A 21998-nucleotide genomic window follows, 5' to 3' on the forward strand; every position below is an offset into this window, starting at 1 on the left:
TCTGCTGTAGTCAAAAAATACCTCCTTCGCTCCGTCTCCTTGCACTTGCATGTAAAAGGAAGTGCCCTAAACTTGCAATCCCTCAGTTTTATAAACATCCTGAGGAAGAAATGCTAATAACTTCCTTGCATAGTCCAATAGCAAATGGCAGGGTTCAGAGCTCTCTGATAAGAGTCAAGTCGCCAGTTTAAAAAAAAAAAAAACAGAACAGAACACCCTCCTAAAACAGCCTTGTGGGCTGCTGATTTGTTCACTAGTAACTGGTACGTGCAGGGAACTGTAGAGGACAAAGAGCAGGCCTGATGCAGATATGCTTCCTGATCATTGTTGAATTTTAACACATGAAATCTTTAGACATGAAAGATGAAAATATTTTAAACTGACAGTAGAGGTAATTTGTGTTAATTCTAATAATTGCTTTTAATCAGACAATTCACTGCAGATGTTCCCTACAGAGCAGCCAAGAATTAATCTGTATACCATGCTTATCTCAGACAAACTTTTTTTTGAAGACCAGCTTTTACAAACTACACATTAGCAGATTTTACTGCTCGTCACATGCAGAGAAAATGGTACCAAATGACAGAGGTCTGAGACTCTGGAAACATGGCTCTGATGGTAGAGGAGGTAATCAGCAGTATGCATTTGCAGTCCTCCTCACTGATCTACCCCGATCTATAGAGGTTGCTCTGTGTGTGTTGGTGTCTTACTGTCCGATGTCTATTGGCCACTTAAACAAGCCACCTGTTCTAGGTTCTTTAAGATAGATACAACAAAACTAAAATAGAGAGAGAGAGTTAGAATTCTATAGGGAACAGCCAAAGCTAAATGAGTATTCATCACAAAATGCAAACCAAACCCCACACAAACAGATATTACATGTATATAATACAATCTCCCTGGTTTGCCTTTTTCCATCTTGAAGCAACATTCGCAAGTAGAGGTGGCACAGAGTGAACATTTGACCCTCTTGTCTCTTTGTGACAATTATGTCTTCTCCAAGATACTCTTGTAATTGGTCACCAGACTTCTGTCCACTTGGAAACACTGTTGTCATCCCTCACAGTTTTGCCAAGGCTCCTCACTGACAAAGTGCATTCCTTAGTAAGAGGAGCATGGGGTGGGGGGGGGAGTAAGACAGATCCAATTAGATATTCATGCTAGAACTGCTACATTTGGTAGCATTTGGACAGTTTTAGTCAGATGTCAGGCATGTCAATCCTTTATCAGCTGTCCCTAATTTGCTAATACAGTGAAAAGGGTGTACCTCATAAAATGCACAAATCTCCAACATCACCCTTATCCCTTTGTGTTCAATATCATTCAATCTCTTGTGGTATCAAGTCAGAGCTTTCAAAGCTGGTGAAATAAAACGATCAGCAACCATATCCCTTACATTTTTACAAATTGTTTTTTGATTAGACACTATGTGGAATACTGGAACACCGAACCTATGCTGTAAATCTTGGAGTTAAAAAATGGACCATGAAACTGGTTTTACATTGTTGTATTAAAGAAATATTTTTTTTCTTTTTAACTGAAACATCCTGCTATTTGCTAGTAGGAATAAAAAGTCTATCCATTCCTTATACACCAGTTCCATTTACTTATCTTTATTCCTTAGACTGAAGTGAGAGATTTAACATATTTAAGTAGGTTATACAGAGCAAAAAACTACTTCAACATTCAGAGGCTTAAATTTTCAGCCACTATAACACCCCTAAAAACAGGCAGCTGCACACAATGGATCCGTCAAGTCATCAACTGTAGCTAATGCTCTGTCTTATAGAGGCAGACTTTGTGGCTCTGGTTTCCTTGCTGAACCTCTCCCTGGAGTACTGCCCAGTTGGAGACAATACAGACCCCCTGAGGGCCCATTACTTGGCTTGGTTCTTGTTCACATCACCTGAGAGCTGTCACTTAAAACAGAGAAAAAACATATGGAAAAAACAGAAGACAACAACAAGTCATAAGCACATTGTTAAAATGACTGCTGTTGTCCTAACAAAACAAGCCAGCAGTCATGTAGCACTTTAAAGACTAACAAAATAAGTTAGGTGATGAGCTTTCCTGGGACAGACCCACTTCAGATCACTAGCATTTCCAGTGCAGATGGACAGACATTAGGAATCTTAAAACACAAATGTCACTGAGAATTTCAATGGAGTGGGTAATTCTGTTAAAGACTTAAGAATGTGTGTCCAACAACAAAGGCAAACTGCAGATTACAAAGGGAGATGTGTATCTCCAATTATATATTAAGGTGTTAATGTATCAAATTTGAGCATGAACTCCAGTTCACACATCCCCTAGACCCAGAAGGGACCTTGGGATGTCATCTAGTCTAGTCACCTGCCCTCTTGGCAGGACCAAACACCATCCTTAACATCTATTTACCCCAATCCCTAAATGGCCTCCTCAAGGATTGAACTCAGAACCCTGGGTTTAGCAGGCCTTTACTCAAACCACTGAACTATCCCTCCCCTATAAGTGGTGCTCCAGGTGAGGCTTGAACTCACAACCTCAGCATGTCAATTGCACTACTGCCCTATAAGTACTGAGTGCTAACCAATTGTGCTACTTGTTTTAATAGAGAAAGCAATTATCTCATGCATTACAAGGACTGTTTCCCTTCCTTTGGTATTCATAATTGCAACCCTTCTGCCAGAAGGAGTTGGCAGCAGCCAGGGCTGGGTTCAACATCTAGGGGCTCCTTTTTGTCTATCTCACACAGAACTGGCTCAAGCCCTTACGCAGTAACGTGGGAAATTCACACACCCCTGGGTGCCTCAGAGAGGCAATGCTTCCCCACTTGCAAGTACAGAGTCTGAGTGTAGAAAAGAACATTTAATAGAGGCAGAAAGGTTGATTAGCATAAGCTTGGGAAAACACCATACCCAGAGTTCTAATCAGTCCTCAAGTAACTGTCCCAGTTCAAATGCATTGAGCAATGTCCTTTGCCTCTCAGGCTCACCAGTCCGATGCAGTAAACAGCCAATCCACACCCCCAATCCAAATGCCCCACTTAGAACGTGGTCCAGTCTGTGTGGGCACTGACACCTCCCACTGATGCATTCCCTCATGGAACTTGAGATGCCACCTTTTTGCTGGTCCGGCATTCTGCTTGCTCCTACTTGCTGTCTGCCAGTCCCACCATCCACTGCTCCTCCTACCGTCCATCCATGGATCATGCCATCAGTCCGCCATCGGCTGCTCATCTTACCAGCTGTCCGCTGGTTGCTCCGTCCATCCGCTGCTGGTCCTCTGAGCAGCTGTTCGCACCATCCATCTGCTGTTCCTCCTATTAGCCATCCACTGGTCATTCCATCCACTGCTTCTCCTACCAGCCACCCACCAGTCACACCATCCATCCATCCGCTGTGGGTTTGGCCCGAGGCAGAACCCTGTGATTTCAGCTCTTAGTGGTGTCAGCTGCCACCCTGTGATTTCAGCTCTTAATATCTACCAAAATGGAGTCCCATAAAAACTACTAGTAGCCAGCTTTATCTTTAACTGGTGGAGAGGGCTAGTCAAACCACACTTATAGCTATATGGCCAAGGCCCAGGCAGGACCAAGGCACTCAGCTAGCTGGGTCAACCCATATCCCTCCCCTTCTGCTTTACAATTATTTAAACCAGGGAGCCCTGTGTAATCCATGTCTTATACAGTTAAGACAACTGCCCTGTACCCCACAATGACTAGGAGCATTGGTGAGATTTCACAATTCTTATACTGAGTGTTAGCATAAATTGTGATTTTAGAATAATGTGTTTGCAATAGACAAAATCTCACTGCTTCCTTGCTACCCAGCGGTCTTGGTTTGCGAGGTATCACATATGCACACCTTTGCATTCTCATGCAAATGATCTCAGAGACACATTCCTCCCAGCCTTCAGCAGCATTGAGTTCCTGCTGGCACATGCCTGAGATCATTATGTAAGGTAAGAATTAGTTTCTCTCCCCCTCACCTCACCTTCAGTTCCCTATATCTGATTTGTCAGTTTATTTCATTGCTTTTGGACCTCTGTGCTTGTGTGCCTGCTCTTGTAATCCACACAAGGCAGCCCTCTGTTGCACTCCACAGCTTTGGCTTAGAGGGCTGGGTCTCAGGCCAAAAGAGACTCACACTGCTGTATCAGAAGATGCCTGGGTTAAAACCTGCTTTGTTGATAATATCTCGCTCAGGGGCACTGTGCAACATTCCTAAACCTAAATCAATCCTTGCACTTCATGCTTTCATATTATAGTAGTAGTTTGGGTGGAAGGGAAGAAAAACAGTTCTTCTTAAGTCAGATTCTTGAGGTGAAGGAGTATTCCTTTAACAGAACAATGACCATCTCATATTCACTGCTCCTTAGAGAATGAAGACTTTTGTTCTGGTGACTCACCTCCTTCTGACCACGCAAATCAACAAACGGGCCTTCAGAACAGAGGCAATGGTTCACTTAGTTCTCAACCATTTTAGGATAGCTGAACATTCCACATCTTATGGCTAGAGATAAGTCTGGATCCGAACATTCAAAAATTTTATCTGGATCTGCATTTGAATTTTGCAAATATTACCTATCTTAAAAGGCTGACTCAAAATGGCTCCAAAGGATGTTTCAAATTCAGATCTAACTTCATGCGTTGAACTTCCCTACGTAAATTTGTTATGAAGCCCACCTTCCAAATGAAACTCACTGGGCGTATCCAAGTCAAGATGAAGGGACAATTGAAACCAAAGAGTCACAAGAAATAGAACTGTACATGCCAACTTTTTCTTTTCAACATTGTAAAGTGTAAGGACGCAGTAGCTGTCAGGGATCCCATCCTCAGTTATAAGTAGCAGGCTCTACAGATACAGTGTGTAAGGTAAATCAAAGAATCTCATATTAGACAATTCCACTGAGGCTACTAAAGAGATTCAAGGGAAGCACCGATTTATTGAAATTACGATTTCTCTCTCTCCTGCCATTTGAAATCACATATATAGAAGAGCTGGTTGGAAAATGTCAACAATACAAAATTTCCAGGGATAAACAAGAGCTTTCACTGAATCCTCTCCCCTCTTTTTTTCTGACGAGCTGCCCTATTTAGATATTCCCCATTTCATTACTGCCTAGCAGAGTCTCTTGGCTGCCTGCAGTTATGCCCATCTGTTACAGTGGCCGTGCGCCTAGTTTGAAGTGCTTTGCTCCATTTCCATAAGACAGATGCTAAGCTGAGACTTGTTTGGACAGACAGATGACAACGAAATGCCAGTTTGCTACAGAAAGGTCCTCTGACACAGCTCTGCCATATTGGTACCAAGTTTCTTTTCCATGACATATCTGCTGACGTGTATATTCAACTTGCAGTCATAAAAAGTTACCCATGATCTTATCCTTCACTGTAATTTCATTTAACATTGAAGCAGCTTGTAATCATAGCCAGAATTGAGAAAGCTTTCAATATGCCAGACACTTCAGACCACATATTGTAGGAGATTATCTTCCCACACTTGTGCAGGTATACTGATGAACCCCATCAAGGGCCTATTCTGATGCTATCAAGTTTCAATGGCCCCAATCTTGCCCGTCAGCTGCATGACCAGACCCTACCTCACACACCCCAATAATTACTCCAAAGAGGACTGCTACAAGCGTACAGTATAGACATGTGGGACTTCAAAACATTTTGAAGGTAGAAGAGTAGGAGTCAGAGAGCAGTTGCAGGGAATGGCACAGGAGGGGAAAAGTTGAAAGGGGAAAAAGACAAAAAGGAAGAGAAGCAGAAGATACTAAATGAGGTAGTATCTTCTGGAACATCCATTGCCCCCTCATCTCCTCCTTTGCTAAGCAGCACTAAGTAACTTCTGACACCCCCCCATACATTTACTGAGCAACAAACATTTGGTCCTTCCAGGATGCCAAGATTCTTAAACATTTTCATGCATTAATGACTACATTTCCTAACCTTGCCAAATGCAAAGTAAAAAGCAATAAGCTACCAGGACAGCTGTCTCTTGTAGATTTATAAGCAATGGAATATAATGCTCTTTTCTACCAAATATTTGGAAAGCGGGGGAAAAAACCCACACAACCACTGAAAACAAGGGATTATGGAGAAGAGGTAACTCTGCTTCACGTCCAGGCGACAGGAGTAGAAAATGACAACACTGCTGCATGCTATTGCTTTGTTTCAGAGATTGTCGTACATTTCATATTCCCTTCCCCCAGATTTATTTAAAAATTGGCCTCATGGAATCAGTTGGCAACTTGCCACTTACAGAAAATATGCCAGAACCTCACTTATATCAAGGTGATTTAATGTACAGGTATATTAGGAAGAGTGAGGCTGCAGGGTTTTTTTTTGTTTGTTTTTTTTGGGAGGGGGTGGCGGGGAGGGGAAGCTTTGCCTTTTTTGAAAAGCCCATGGAGAATCTACACACAATGCATTCTTTCAATCTGAAATCGAAAGAATGCAGCTTTTTTAGCAACCCTCTTCCCCTCTCATACGAGGAAGATCACCTTTGTCTCAAAGATTCTTCCAAAAAAGCCGCGTAGGTGTTCTGCAGGCCCTTCTTTTGAGAGAGCAGCCCTCATGGTGCCAGATTTTTGATCCCTGGCTCATTCTTTTGAAAGAGCAGGGGCTGGGGGATTGCTCTCTATTGAATGAGCAGATCGATCTATCTGCTTTTGTGTGCATGGATGCTCTCCTTTGGAAAACTTTTTTGGAAGATCTCCTCCAGTAGAACTTCAGAAGGATTTCTGTAGTGTGGGCTCAGTCTAAGCGTGGGAAATGATCAAGCCCAGGTTTTGAAATAATTTTCCCAATTCCGTCATGTTAATTTCTACAAAACATATCTTTCCCAACATACAGTAGTACCTTTAACAGCATTTTCCAGCCACCAACTTCCAAGTGTTTTGTTAAATAGGTGACTTAACTGCACTTTATCGAGAAGAAAATGAGGCACAGTTAGGAAGCATGAGATGAACAGCAGTTGAGGAAGAGTCTGCGATGGTAGTTTATGAGTCACAGTCTAGGGCTCTAACCACAATGCCTATTAGTTATCAGCTTTAATTAAAAAACAAAGTATTTGAGTTATATTTAAAGAAAGTATGTCTCCTTTCTGGCCCTTCAGCAAGTGCCTTAGGTAATTTTCCACAGCAGAAATTAAAGCTTTTTTGCTAGTATCTTTTGTCCTAACCAGCAGTGGTTAGCTGCTTGTGGCTAATTAGTTACTCAAGTGAGAGTATAATTAACATCCAGTCTGACTGAAAATGTTTAGATTGCATTCTCTTCAAGCAGTTCACTCCTGGAAGAGATGCCATAAATCAGCAGGGTTATGGAACTCTTTAAACAAACTAATCTGCTAGGGGAACCCCATTCCAGATGAAACCTATAATATTTATGTACCTAGCTGACTGGTGGTTTTAATGTAACAATTTTCAGCAGGGCTTTTCAGCATCTGAATCAAATTCACCCAGTATGCAGAGTCAAAGCCTCTGCACTAGGTCTTCAATATAGGGTTTGCATAGGACTTACACAGTGTACATGGACCTTGCGCTAGGTCTCTACACAGACACGAGTTTCACCTAAAATGTAGAAGTTAGATGAGTATGAGATTGTTATTTACCTATACAAAATGCTAAATTTGTGGAATGCAGAGTCTGCACTTACTACTATCCATGGAAATAGATTATATTATATATAAAAGAAATGAAGATGTTTTGATTAGCTGCTTGGGCTTTCTATAGGTCACAGCTGAGTGCTACCTGGTCTTTAAGTCACCAAGAATTGTCTCCTTCCATTAAGAGGTTAAAATCTTATGTGCATAGTATGTTTTTTGTTTCTTTTCTTAAAAAAAAAAAAGAGATTTCATAACTTCCTAGCTCCCATTTGACTTAAAGGCCTAAGGAGGTTTCTTTTTAAATTAATACAAACTGTCTGAAAAGTGTCACTTCATCTCTTTGTGTATCTTCCTACATTTGCACTTAAATAGACTAGAAGAGCCAACTAACCATTTGTACATATTCAACGCCAAGAATGGGCCCCGATCTTTGTTTAGGCCTTTCTTCACAAGGATACATAAATAGAAGAATCAAGCTGGTCTTCCCCTCCCTACTCCTATGCTAGAAATATCTCCTTTGCCAATCTTCTGAGAAATTGAATTTGGGTATTTAAAACAGCTCCAAGTTAATATGCTGTCACTGGAATAGCTGGGCTGCAAGGTTAAACCTTATTGCTGTTGGGCTGGAAAGATGGCTGGGCAACATTTAAATTAACACTTAAAAGAAGGCTTGTGAGCTACTCTAAGAACCCAAATTCAGTTTCTCCTGACTTTAGGTAAGAGAGAAGAAAGTAAAAAAGGAAAGAACTTGAGGTGTTGGGAGGAGCAAGGCACTAAAAAGAGAGATAAGGAGACTTAACCCCACCCTGCCACCCACACACACACACACACCCCCTCCTAACTACCCCACTGATAGGCTGTGCCTCAACCACTTTCACCTCACATTTTCTATTGGACAAAATTAAGAGCCCTTTTTCACTAGAAAGCAAGATTTACCTATGATTATGGACCACAAAGTGCTCCCCAAGAGACACATTCATTGGTACTAGGAAGCAAGACACTTCATAGGCAGACAAGAAAGCCTTAACACAATGAAGTCTTGGCACACCAACTTTTAATCAGGCGAGCAAACTTAAAGGGAAGGTGTCAGAAGGCTTGATCAAAAGGAACGTACAAACTAGCAAACAACAAAATGGCAGATGAAATTCAGTGTTAAATGCAAATAAATGCATACTGGAAAATAATCCAACTATATGTATAAACTGATGGGGTCTAAATTAGTTACCACTCAAAAGTGAGCTTGGAGTCATTATGGTTTGTTCTCCGCTCAATATGGAGCAGTCAAAAAAAGACAAGTAATGTTGGAAATTGTTAAGAAAGGGATGCATAAAAAGATAGATTATCATATTGCCTCAATATAAATTCATGGTATTCCTGCATCTTGTGCATCTACTGTGTGCAGGTATGGTCACCTCATCTCAAATAAGATGCATTGGTATTGGAAATGGTACAGAAAAACAAAAATGATTGGGGGGTATGAACAGCTGCCCTATAAGGGAGATGAAGATGACTGAGACTTTTCAGATTAGTGGGGATACAATAAAGGTCTATAAAATCATGACCAGTGTGAAGAAAGCAAGTGAGAAAAATATATTTACTCCTCCACATAAGAATCTAGGGTCATCACATGACATTAACATGTGGCACATTTAAAACAAAACGAAGTATTTCTTCAGATAGTGCGCTGTTATCCCACAGAGCTCCTTGCCTGATGTTGTTAAGGCCTAGACTTTAACAGGGTTCAAAAAAAAAAAGAGCTGGATAAAGCAATGGCTATTCGCCAGGTTGGACAGGTTGGTGTTCCTAGACTGTGCTGGGAAAGGGTGACGGGCTGGATAACTTGATTAGCCATTCTGTTCATTCCCTCTGTGGCACCTGTCATTGGCCACTGTCAGAGGACAGGATATTAGGCTGGGTGGACCTTCGGTCTGACACAGTATGGCCATTCTAATGATCTACTATTTTAGCCTTCTACATGTAGCTAATTTATGTTACAGATGCTTTGCACAGTAGATACCTGCTCATGACCATAGATGCATGAAGTTTAAAATGGTATAAGGATACTAACAATAAACCACTAAGACTGCTGATCAACCCCAAGTATCAGAGGGGTAGCCGTGTTAGTCTGGATCTGTAGAGCAACGAAGGGTCCTGTGGCACCTTATAGACTAACAGAAAAGTTTAGAGCATGAGCTTTCGTGAGTAAACTCACTTCTTCAGATGCTGGTCAGCATCTGAAGAAGTGAGTTTACTCACGAAAGCTCATGCTCTAAACTTTTCTGTTAGTCTATAAGGTGCCACAGGACCCTTCGTTGATCAACCCCAAGTGGTTGAAGCCTCTGGAGCAAGTTCCAATGTGAAGTGGTTGTATTAAACATGTGCATTTTGGGCACAAGCTTCTCAGCTGTTGAACTTTTAACTTAAGTCAAGCTACACAGAATTGAGCCCCTAATTAACATGTTTATTTTCAATAGGCACTGAGAACTTTTGGAAATTTGACAGTTTATTTAGGAGATTAGCTTTGGGTCATTTACCATCCACTCAAATTCTTGTCCATGTGTAAGTAATTTTTATAAATACTCACAGACGTTATGCAATGCATGAGGTAGTCCAGGACTGTCCCTACCAACAGGCAAAACATACAGCCTCTTAGAGTACCACAAAATGTGGGCCACCAAATTTCATGGTGCCCTATGCAGCTGTCACCCGCCCCCCCAACTCCAATGGAGCACCATCCTGGCTGGCTGCTGGTCTGGCCACCCCCTCCCCGTGCACCATGCTCCAGCTACCAAGCCCAGAGGTGAGAAGCCCTCACAGGCTGAAGGAGTGAGGAGAGGATAGCTCTATAGCAGACAGCTGCAGAGAAGTGGCACTTTCCCTTTAAAGGCACTGCTTCTCTCCAGAAGGCAGTGTAGCTGCTTGCTGCTGCTACTGCCTGCACTCCTCTGTCCTGCTTCAGGTTGCTAACTCTCCCGTATCAGTCACCACTGCAATAAGTGGAATCCAGTCCAGGAGATTCAGCAACCCCATTTCCTCCAAAGTTCCATCCACCCTCCCACCATTAGGACATGGGGAGAGGGTATTAGTGCTGGGCTGTGTAGGGCATAAGCACTCATAGGAAGGGGCCTGAGGAACTCCTCAGGACTGAAAGTGAGAAAACAAGACAGTGGTTCATGGAGCCTCTGCTAAGACCCATCATGGAAGAGACTGGAGTTCTTGCCACATACAGTATTTGCATTCCAGAAGTGACGGTGAAAGTCTGAGAAGTGAAACTAAAAATCAGATCTACTGAGAGAACATCTATGAAAAGTCCCATCTTGTTTTGTCCCCTGCGTGCAAATCTAGGACAACACAGCAACATTTTCTTTCCAAGTGGACAATCTCACATTGCTAGCACCATCAAGTGTTGGCTCTACTCTGTGCATGTTGTGCCTCCATGCTAGATTGTCTGCTGCAATCCTTGGTCAGCAATAAGATATTGATCTAGAAACTTGTTGGATATGGGGTAGCAGACAGGATTTGGCAGCAGTGGCAGGGTGCGACCTCCCAGCAGACATCTCTGGAGGCACTGGAACGTGCTCAGGAGCAAAAAACAGATACAACTTTAAAAAGACACAACCTGAGTTCCCTCCACTGCAGGTACCTGTGGAGTGTATAGGAGCTCTGGTGGTTCTCCCCACTATATCCTTCCAGTCAGGGGATGCATTTTTCCATATGAAGTAGTCATAGTCTATAATGGATTCAGGGCTGGATCTCACCTTTTCACAAAAATCAAGAGTCATGCTCTACCTTTATCAGTAAGTTGTATACCACATTGCATTCAAAAATACAGACATAGATATGATAAATAAGCTCCTGTAACAAAGTTTTCTGTTCTGTGAGAAACTATCTGCCCTGCAGGGTGAATTCTGCAGTGTCCTTCCCTTCCTGCAGGCTAGGTGGGATTTTAAGGTTATGGGTCTGTAGAAATAAACATGTGCCTAAAAATCCATTAAAGGATTATTCTTGATTGTCAAATGCTACTTAAATGGCCTGATCTAGTTACAACTTGTCTCAGCACACAGCCAAATGCTACACAGAAATTCTTTGCCACCCTTCTAAACTCTAGAGATACAGGAGTTCAGTCTACTGCAATCTTCCTTCCTGGGACTGCAGAAACAACTCTTCTTTTTCAAGATGGTTTCTGATATTGTTCTAGAAACTGAGTTGTTGGGGGAAAAAAAACAAGCATACATGCTTAAGGCTGCTGAGCATCTGAATAATTGGTGCATAGGAACTATGTTATTCAGTTGCCTGAACACCAGCAGCTAATAAGATCTAAGAGTTGAAAGTAGGAGACAGCTATCCAGCTTCCCCATAGCTGTCACTAGTCAGCTGAACTGCTCTGCGGACATCTTAGCCCTCAGTAAGCCAAATGAAGTCACTATGTCTGAGAGCAGACAAACTAGCAAGGCAAGGTGACTATTTTTCTAATGCCTAGAATGCCGTTTGGTGATGGAAAGTTATTCTTCTCAAATACAAAGAATGCTAGAATTCTTAAATTTAAGCCATATCCTCCCTTGTGATGAGCATTAGAGTGACAACCAATCTTAAGATGGCATAAAGAGCATCTCTGTCCCCCAAACCAATATACCACACAATTTCATTAGAGGAGCATGCTATCATTCAAGGGAGGCGCCTTTGTGCTGCAACAAACAGCACTTCAGTCCCACCTGATTCTGAAAGGTGATGGGTACTATTAAACTTGGCATTTACTTTAAAACAGGATCTCTGGAAGAAATGCAAGCTAGGGAGAAAAGGATACTTAGCAATTCATTTCTCATCTTACACTATGAATAACCTGAAATATAGCCATTAGAGTCCCTCAGTGCTGCTATCACCAAGACACACGATTTGCAACATGCAGGAAAATAACTCTGGTATGATGTAGGAGTTAATTGCAGAAGAAGAATTTTGTACGTGAAAGCTTAGGGGTGATGTGGCATGCACCCCCCACCCCATTTCTAAGGAGCCAGGAACAAGCCTGAGGGGGAAAAAAACTACCAAACGAGGTAAGTGATGGCACTGTAGCAGAACAATTGGTAGATAGCAATAAGAGGAAGGGCACAAACATGCAACAATCTTGTATGCTGAGATGCAGTAAACATGTAAGTAGGGTTAAAGAACAAGTAGTAACAGAACCAATAACAGGTCAATAACTGACAGCTAAGGAAATACCACAAATGGCACTGAGTAACCTATTGGAATGAGGCACAAAAAAAACAACGGTATATAAGCTGCACAGGAAACCATAGCAAATCAGACTTCACCTATGAGCTAGGGTACCAGCACCTAGGACCGGTGACCAGAACTCCTGCTCGTCTGCAGCTGACCAGGGTCCCCAGCTTGCAGAAGGGATGCAAGAGCCACTTTGCCATCATTCTTGCGCTTTTTAGTTAAGGGTTTATTGCTAGAGCGGGACAGAACAATAAAGTGTTTGTGGTTAACAGCTATCTTGTCCGTGTGTTTTACACTTGGAGAACCCAGTGTAACCCGAGAACTCGATTGCAACAGATGACAAAACTAATTCCAGGATTCTGTTACGTTAGGTGCTAGACACACATCCATCTGAGAACGGACAGTTTCTTTTAAAGAGTTTATAAAGAAGGCAGATGAAAAGGTACTAGAACCCTGTGTCTACATGTGCCCCTTCCTTTTGGTGACTGGAAGAAGGGCTTTCAAAAACTGGGGGGGTCCTTTCAGAAGGTTCCATCTCCACGGGCGGTTCACAATTTGAAAAGCCACACTTTCAACTCTGTGACCGCCATTATGCTAATGAGGCGCAGCATATTCATTGCAGCACCTCATTAGCATCTTTCGAACCCGCTCATTAACATGCCCCTTTCGAAAGGAAGGGGCATGTGTAGACCCAGCCAAAACGAATATGTCCACTTTCCAGCTAGAGAACCAGTGCACACAAATTAAGTAGCTTGCTCAAAGTCACATGGAAAGTCTGTAGGAAAAGAGGAATTTAATACACTTCTCCAAATTCCAATCCAGAAACAAAACCAGAAAGCCATTCTTTCTGCTGAAACCTGTTCATGCTAGACAATGCAGGCAACTGTTCTGCTTTCTCTTGATCAAAGCAAATCAACTTCTGTCTGGGCTTTATATAAAGCCCCAACTTTTATAGTACCTCATCTCCAGATCTTAGAATGATATACAAGTGCACATAAGTATTACCATCTCTGTTTGATGGGGAAATGGAAAGAGAGAGAGTGTCCCAAAGACTAAGGTCACAACAGAACCAGCAACACAAAGAACAGGTTTCCTATTTACTGGGCAACAGTCCATCACATGTATTTTACCCATTTGCCAACCACTGCTGGCAGGTGCAGCAGGTGCATTTTATGAATGAAGCTTAAATTACTGGCTTCAGTGACTTGTATGCAAAAATCAAATCAAATATGGGGCAGGCTTGGGATTGGAGAATGCAGATCTCTTACCTCATCATTTGGTCTTCAACCACTAGACTATGATAAATAAGGGAAACATGGCCACAAAACTGTGTCAGACTGTTTCCAAATCTCACTGTTCACCTTGCCTTGGGTAGAAAGTTAGGTAGTTGAAATATGTGCTACAATAAAATACAGGTTAGAGTGAGAAGTCCATAGGTGACCTTTGCTTCTTGGATACTGATATAAAAAGCAGTCGCCACACTATGACTGATCTAGAGACTAGATGTTTGTATATGATTTATGACCACAAATGTGTACATCTTCCAAAGTAGTAATGTGTTCCAGTAACAAACAGAATTAAAGCCCAAAAGGGCTGGAAAGCAGCAGACAGTATTTGAAATTGTTCGTTAATTTCTTAGTTTAAAATGAAAACCAGACTCTAGGTTCAATCCTGCCAGCCTGTCACTTGAGTGGTTCCTCAGATTTCAAAAATCAGATTAACACTACAGATACTACATACTGGCATAATAGGCCTAATACCACAGCTTACAATAATTAAACAAATAGACATGCATGCAACATGCAGCACAAGCACTTTGGAAACCTTACAATAATGGGCTAGTTTGTATTTGTTACTATCAACACTTCAGCAACAAAAATTAGAGCTAAACATTTCATACACTCAAAGCCCCTAGCCTTCTGAATAATTTCTGTATGAGTAATCAAATATGTCATCACCACTGCTCACACTTGTACTGTTCCTAAACTATTGTGGTTAAGCAGCATCCCATTTCTCAGAAATACTGTGTTGCAGACATTAGTGTTAGCACCTCAACTAACATCAAAACACCATGGTTAACTTTTGGACAGCTCGTTTACTCAAAACCCATCTTCAGTAGTCATAAGTAAAATCTTTCTGGACTGAATGAAGTTATGTACTTATTTAGCAATTCGCCATGCACGTTAAAGACTATTTCTGTAGCTGCTATTTTGTTTCAAAGCAAGTTTTGTAACATGCCAACATTTAATCAAGGAGGTGGAAGAGCTCAGTGGTAAGAGCACTAGCCTCAAATCAGGGTTGTGATTTTGATACTTGTTAGGGCTGCCAATGTATTCATTAATTTCATGGGCAGTGGAATTACACTAGGAATAAATAGATTTTGTGTACACACACACACTCTGTCTCTCTCTCACTCTCACTCACTCACTCACTCACTCACTTTTTTGGTAAAAAAAAGAGGGGGTACTCAGCCAGCTTCCCCACTTCCCCTCCAGCCAATCATATAGCTGGGGTTGCTAAGGTGCCAGTAGTCTGCACCAGCAAGTACTGCCCAAAAAAAAAGCACTGTACTGTCACCCACATTTGTGTATGGGCACAAGTACACCATAGAATATCTTTTGTTCAAATAACGCACAAGGATATAAAATTTTTTCATAAACTTTAAAGCCAGACAAAACCATTATGATTGTTTAATCTGATATCTTGCATATACCAGCCATAGAACAGCACCCAGTAATTCCTTCATTGCATCCACATTTAGCAATTGATTCTGCACTCCTAATGTGCCCCAAATGTCTTAATTTCAATTAGCATTTGTAAAAATATGGAGAGATCAGATATGACTGCTAAGCATTAAGTGTTGTCTTTTATAGGTGTGCTGCAGAAGTGTTCTCTCCTCTTTGCCCCCATTCATCTGCTACTAAAGGGCTCCCTTTCTGACAATATCCATACATTTTACTTTCAACATATAACCACAAATTTAATTTCAGTACGTGACTTGCATTGGACAGCCAGACAAGAAATAAAATAAAGCTTCTGTTGACAATGGTCAAGTTGAGTTACATCCTTTGAGTTAACACACACACACACACACACACACACACACACACACACACACACACACACACACACACACACACACACACACACACACACACACACACTCTAATGGGATTCTTTACGTTACTTTATTTCAGGTCCAGTGTCAATTCATATGAAGATGTGGCATTTGAAAGTTTGTTTGTTTGTTTTTAAATTTTGAATGGAGTAACACCAAGAACAACGAAACATGAAAAAAAACAGGTAAACTACTTGTTAAAAGGGAGTAAAAAGAAGTCAGTTATGCCTCACATTACTTACAAATTATGATCAGGACATATTGTGCAAGCTGGCCTAGCTCCATTGATACTTATACATCTATACCAATTTATACTAGTTTACTTATTTTTATACCATTTTTAGATGCTGCTCCTAGAATTCACTTTAGTGTCAAAATTAGAAGAGCTTGAAAAGCTACTACATTTCTTACTGCCCTATGTGGAACCAATATTTCCTTACTATGGGAAACTGGAATGAAAAAGTACCCAATAACTGTGCACATGTATTTTTGCCCATTGCTTCTTCACAAATGAATCTTCATATAGAAAATTTTCCTCTAGTAACAATTTAACAAGATCAAGGGGATGCTATTAATTTTTCAGTGCTGTAAACCACACAAAGCCTATACCACTGAGCTACATTAAAAATTTTTCAAATTGATGCACAAGCTACATAGGAATTTTAAAATATATTCTGAAAGAGAGCTGTTAGGAATGCAATAGTTAGAACGTGCATGTACTTGCAAGAAATGCCCAATTCTAGATTTGCATGGCCAGGTGCTTCTCTTAAGAGTCTGATTGCTTGCCAGTGCAGCCAGACTGATTGAAAAGGAAGTAAGGAGGAGAGAGAGAAGAGAGCAGGGAAGAATTTCCAAAGTTAGATCTGTGCTCACTCTTTCCAAATAGGGAAAAGAAGCCTAAATAGGGAAACTGATAAACACGAGTGGTAGCAAACAGTGAAATCCAGCTGCTGGTATTAGCCAATGTTATGCAGTTAAGCATTCTTTTGAGATGCCAGATAAAACTATAAGGATGGAGATGACTTTTGATTAGTAGTAGAGATGTAGCTTCCACAGAAGCAAAGTAATTGTTTGCACAGCACACCTCCCCCCCCTAATATCTTCAATTTAGGTCAGCCATCAAGAAGAGGGAAAAAAGACTGTAGACTGAAGATGAGATGCTCTATTTCACACAGTTGCCCTCTGGAAGGACTGGCAAGGCAGTCACTTAAATTACGTGCAGGTCACCAGACAAGAAATCTAATCTATTCCTGAAACAGACAACCTCAACAGCCCAAATCCCTATGGCCTTTACAGCAACACAATGAACTACTTCCTCATGTACTGCTGTCAATTCATGTTAGATTCCTATTTTTCCAAAACTGATATTTCATGTATTCTATGACCCTATTGCTCATAGCCACTAAAGTGCTTTGGTTTATTTATGACCTACTAACCTTAAATAAAAAGCATACACCCAAACTTGGAGATTTGAAATGAAACTTCAGATAAATCTGGCATTTGTAACACTGCCAGCTAGACCTATGTTTGCTCAGTTGGGGATTTTTTTTTTAAAATGAAAAACAGATGACGGAAGAGGAAGGTATTATTACCCTGCATGAACTGCAAGTTTTGGGCATTGGGACTGCAGCATTTGAGTGCCTACATTTGTTGTGAGCCTCAGCTTCCATCTGCAGAAGAGTTTAAAAAAGCAGCACTGTGGTTTTCCATCTATCTCCAGTCTAGAAGGAGAAGGCAGCTATAGTTTAAGAGAGAATTTAACCCATCCACAGTTCCAAGCCTTGGAAAAGAGGTTTAATTGCCAGCCAGGCAAGATATTGTGGAGTTAAAATGACAGGTAGTTCTGAAAGAAATAGAAAATAAGTAAACATCCTCCCTCTTCTATGCTAAAATGTGAATGACCATAATCTGTAAACTGTACTCATTTAGCTGGGACAACATTAAAACATGTCAATAGGAACAAAGACCTAATTCTCCACTCATTCATGCTGATGTAAATCAAGAGTAACTTCATTAAAATTAATAAAGCCAGTGTGAATGAGCAGATAATCATGCCACAAGATTGTAGTCTACTGTATGTAGATAAGTCAAGTTTTGTTGTACTAGCAAAACAAGTTCACTGTGCATTTATTTTGAATTCTAAATCTTTCACTACTGTAAGTGATACAAATCCCAGGCCAAAGAAAAAAGCATCCTGTCTATAAAGAAAGTACACTGTCATCCACAAAGGAAAAAAACCCTGTTTATCTCCAGTCTTCCTAGGTGCAGCAGAATGATTTAAGTTCCTGCTACAGTGTCTTTTTGGGCAGCTTCCTATTTATGCCAATATCCGAAAGTTTAACAATGTATGTTTGAATTACTAAAAAAAACCCAGTTATTCATTGAGCAGCCAAAATGTACCACATCAACCTCACCCAGAAACAAGATCTCAGATGCAGCACTTAATTAAAATCAACAAAGCATGTTTCATAATAAACTAGCTCTTCTGTACAGCAAGATAAAGAGTATCTAGTTGAACTTGCACTTTTCAAGGGAATGCTGTGTGCAGACCAATTCTGGTCTGCAGTGCACACAGGAAACAATGTTGATAAGTATATCGTTCATACTCTTGTCTTGTCTTCCCAGACTCTTTCAGTTAATAGCCAAGGAAGACTTTTGTTGGCGTTACACAAGTTGCAATACTATACACTTTTTCTAAAAAACAGATTTGACAGAGTAGAAGGTCTAGAATGAACCGGCAAGGTTTAGAAGAAAGGTAAACAACTTCCATTATTGCTGGAGCCTTATCAAAAACGAGCACTTCACTAAATTTGATAATAAAGACTATGATATGGAAAAGACACTTAAAACCCTAGCACCCACAGCAAACCTCACTTCAAGGAGGAATCTCAAAGTTAGAATGATCCAGATAAAATTAATCTCTTACTATCATGCTAAATTTCATAAAAGGTGGAACCAACAAAAAAATCCTAGCACTGCATCACACTGCAGTTTGACTATCGCAAAAGTAGTATAATGAAATTTCAGTTAACATATTAGCTTAGGCAGATTTATATGGTAGATATGTAGAAGGGCTTTGTACGTTAGACTTTGTGGATTCTATAGAAGTATTTGAGAAAACAAGATGGTCCTTTTAGAAGGGACAATTATGTAGTCCAGTGCTAGTGGAATGTGTGGAAAAAAGAGAATCAAGTAATTCCATCCCTTCCCCAGAAGCTTATTGAAAAACAAATGTTCCTTAAAGCATTCAATACCTTACAACCTTAATGATACTTGTTTGAGTGAATTCGCTCAGCAGACTTTACTGGGACTAGGTAGTCTATTAGCGACATTGCTGGTTCATTGTGCTTTCACACAACTGTGTAGAAATATGGGATTGCATGCTATGATTTGATTAGTGTTTGTCTCCATGGTTTGACGGACATCACCAGATAATTTCTGTCTAGATTCCTAAACTACATAAATAAAACTTTTCATTAAATGAAACAGACTTTTTATTTTCATAGGATCAAAGCCTGGAGAGCTGCCAGTTCCTTGCTGGAGAATTGTAACAGAACGGGCCAAGGAGGGTGGGCGGTTGTGGTGGTAAGAGAACAGTGACAAAGTGTATAATCTGTATGATTAAAATCATTGTGTCAGTTTTGATTTTTCCCCCCTTTCAGACATTTAAGGACGCTGTCAAGTCAGTGGAGTTCTGTTTTCAGTGGTTGCTTCAGTGAACATTCAACGCTGTCGGTGAGTTTGGAATTAAAGTGAAAACCATCGACCGTTGATTGTACCCTCCAGCTAACCATCATCCTCCTTGCTCCAAGCTTTCAGGCCTTTCACTGAAGACAGCTACCAAACCTTCACACGAGGTACCACCTCCTCCTCCCCCAAATCCTCTTTGCAGAGCTTTACTAAAAAGGTCACAATCAACATTCATTGCTGTCGGTGGGTTTAACTGTGTGGACAAGCTCACTGAACAATGAATGCAACTGTGGCCCCACTTTTTGCAATCACAGTCAAGAGGAATATCAATTCTGAATACAGCACTGAAAGTCAGTCTCATATTAAACTTTTCTGGTCAAAAGACTAATATCTTTAGGATGTTGTGGTTAAAACCTGTTTGACTCAGATGGTTGAGACAATTGCTCCTTCCTGGAGCTCTTTACAATATAAAGGCAGATCATTCTGCCACTAATCTTACTAACTACAAATATTGACAAAAACCTCTCCGTATGCACCCATGAGGACTGAGCACAGGAGGAAAGATAGTTGAAAATGTCTCTTTTTAAGAGAAACCCAACTCTGCTCTGCAGCATTGCCCATGCAGAGAGATAACTGCTGTGTGTGTTCTTGGCAAAACCACCACCAAGTTTGTTACAAATGGGAGCCTGAGTTAAAAGAATGGCAGTAGTATTCCTTATTTTGGTGTAATACAATTCATTGCTATGTGACGTTTAAACAAACATCTAATAAACATTAAGAACACAAACTGACTTGCCTCTTTGTACTGTTTTGAAATAAGCCAGAAAGAACTTACTTGTAGGCCTAGTTCAGCTCATTGGTTTAATTAGAGGACAGTGCTATGAATGCTAACACCACATTCCCTACTGCTGGGAGTGAGCAACACACACACCCAGAGACACAGAAAAATTGAAGCGCATTGCCAGTTCCCCATCATCACCTATCCTTTACCCACAAATCTCAGAAATCCGCCTGAATTTCTAACATGAGCCAAAGAGGTACTGAAACATCATGCAACTTTCTAAACCGGTTTCAGCTTTAACTTTAGTTTCTAATATGAATTTCATAGATATTATCCCTGGAAGGAAAGGAATGACCAATCATTTCATTTGGCTCTCATATGTGAGATTCTCACTGTCTTTTTTTAACTATCCAAAAACTGCCAAACACATTTTGGATTTCCGTTCTTAGCTCAAACAAGTAATATTTTAAAAAAAATCTGATTTATATCTGGCCCTCATCCCTGTGCTCAGATACAAAGGATGTATTATACCATGCCAGGGTAATAAAACATTCTTTAACTTGATAGTGATGGACTGATTAAGGAATAATGAAAGTTAGATTCAGAAAAGAGATTTGGCATGTATTTAATGGAAGAACAATGCATGTAGGGTAAGAACCTCTTTGACAAACAAATTCCCAAAATTCTAAAGTTACATCCTCCTACAAACACAGATTTAGTTAACTCTAGGGTTGGGTGGTTGCCTTAGCAGAAAGATATTTTGCTTGGTGCTACTTTTACAATAAAGAATGAATAACTCCAGGTGAATAGATGAAGCCTTCCAGGTTCTAGAAGGTGTTCCCTGAGGCCTTTGTTCCATCTTTTTTTCCTTAATGCCCTCTTCCTTCTAAGCCCAAGTATTTTAAGTGATACCTACTCACATTCTCTGTTCCCTTTATTTTTCTGACATGATGGGTCCCCCAGAGGTCTACAGAGTTACTTTTTTGAGTACCCAAAACCTATGCTTAAAAAGGGGGTAATTACAAAAGCTGTAAGTAGTATCTCCTAGCAGCAGTACCATTTTAGATTTATTTAAACATGAGCTATAACATGCTGGACCCCATTGGCCCCTGTGAGCTTCTTAAATATTAGATCACTAGGGCTATGTCTGCACTAGCCCCAAACTTTGAAATGGCCGTGCAAATGGCCATTTCAAAGTCTACTAATAAAGCACTGAAATACATATGCAGCGCCTCATTAGCATGCGGGCGGCCACAGCACTTCGAAATTGATGCAGCTGTCTGCCGCGCGGCTCGTCCAGACAGGGCTCCTTTTCGAAAGGACCCCTCCTTCTTCGCAGTCCCCTTATTCCTATGAGGAGATGGGAATAAGGGGGCTTCAAAGTAGCCGGGGTCCTTTCGAAAAGGAGCCCCGTCTGGATGAGCCACGCGGCAGCCAGCCACGTCAATTTTGAAGTGCCGCAGTCACCCGCATGCTAATGAGGTGCTGAATATGTATTTCAGCGCTTCATTAGTAAACTTCAAAATGGCCATTTTGAAGTTTTTGGGTAGTGTAGAGACGGCTTATGTTGTGTTATAAGTTTATAACCTGACATGGT

General features: G+C 40.9%; 1 long non-coding RNA gene across 1 annotated transcript in view; it reads left to right on the forward strand.

Annotated features, from left to right (window-relative positions):
• The window catches only part of LOC142017824 (uncharacterized), a 79663-nt gene extending 59269 nt beyond the window's left edge, over positions 1-20394 (forward strand). Inside the window, exons 3-4 of the long non-coding RNA XR_012646599.1 lie at positions 16010-16115; positions 19437-20394. This is a non-coding gene — a long non-coding RNA (uncharacterized LOC142017824). The remainder of the gene's footprint in view (positions 1-16009; positions 16116-19436) is intronic.
• Positions 20395-21998: the final 1604 nt, after the last annotated feature.

The sequence above is a fragment of the Carettochelys insculpta genome, chromosome 9 (genome assembly GCF_033958435.1).
Source record: "Carettochelys insculpta isolate YL-2023 chromosome 9, ASM3395843v1, whole genome shotgun sequence".
NCBI classification, from domain to species: domain Eukaryota; kingdom Metazoa; phylum Chordata; order Testudines; family Carettochelyidae; genus Carettochelys; species Carettochelys insculpta.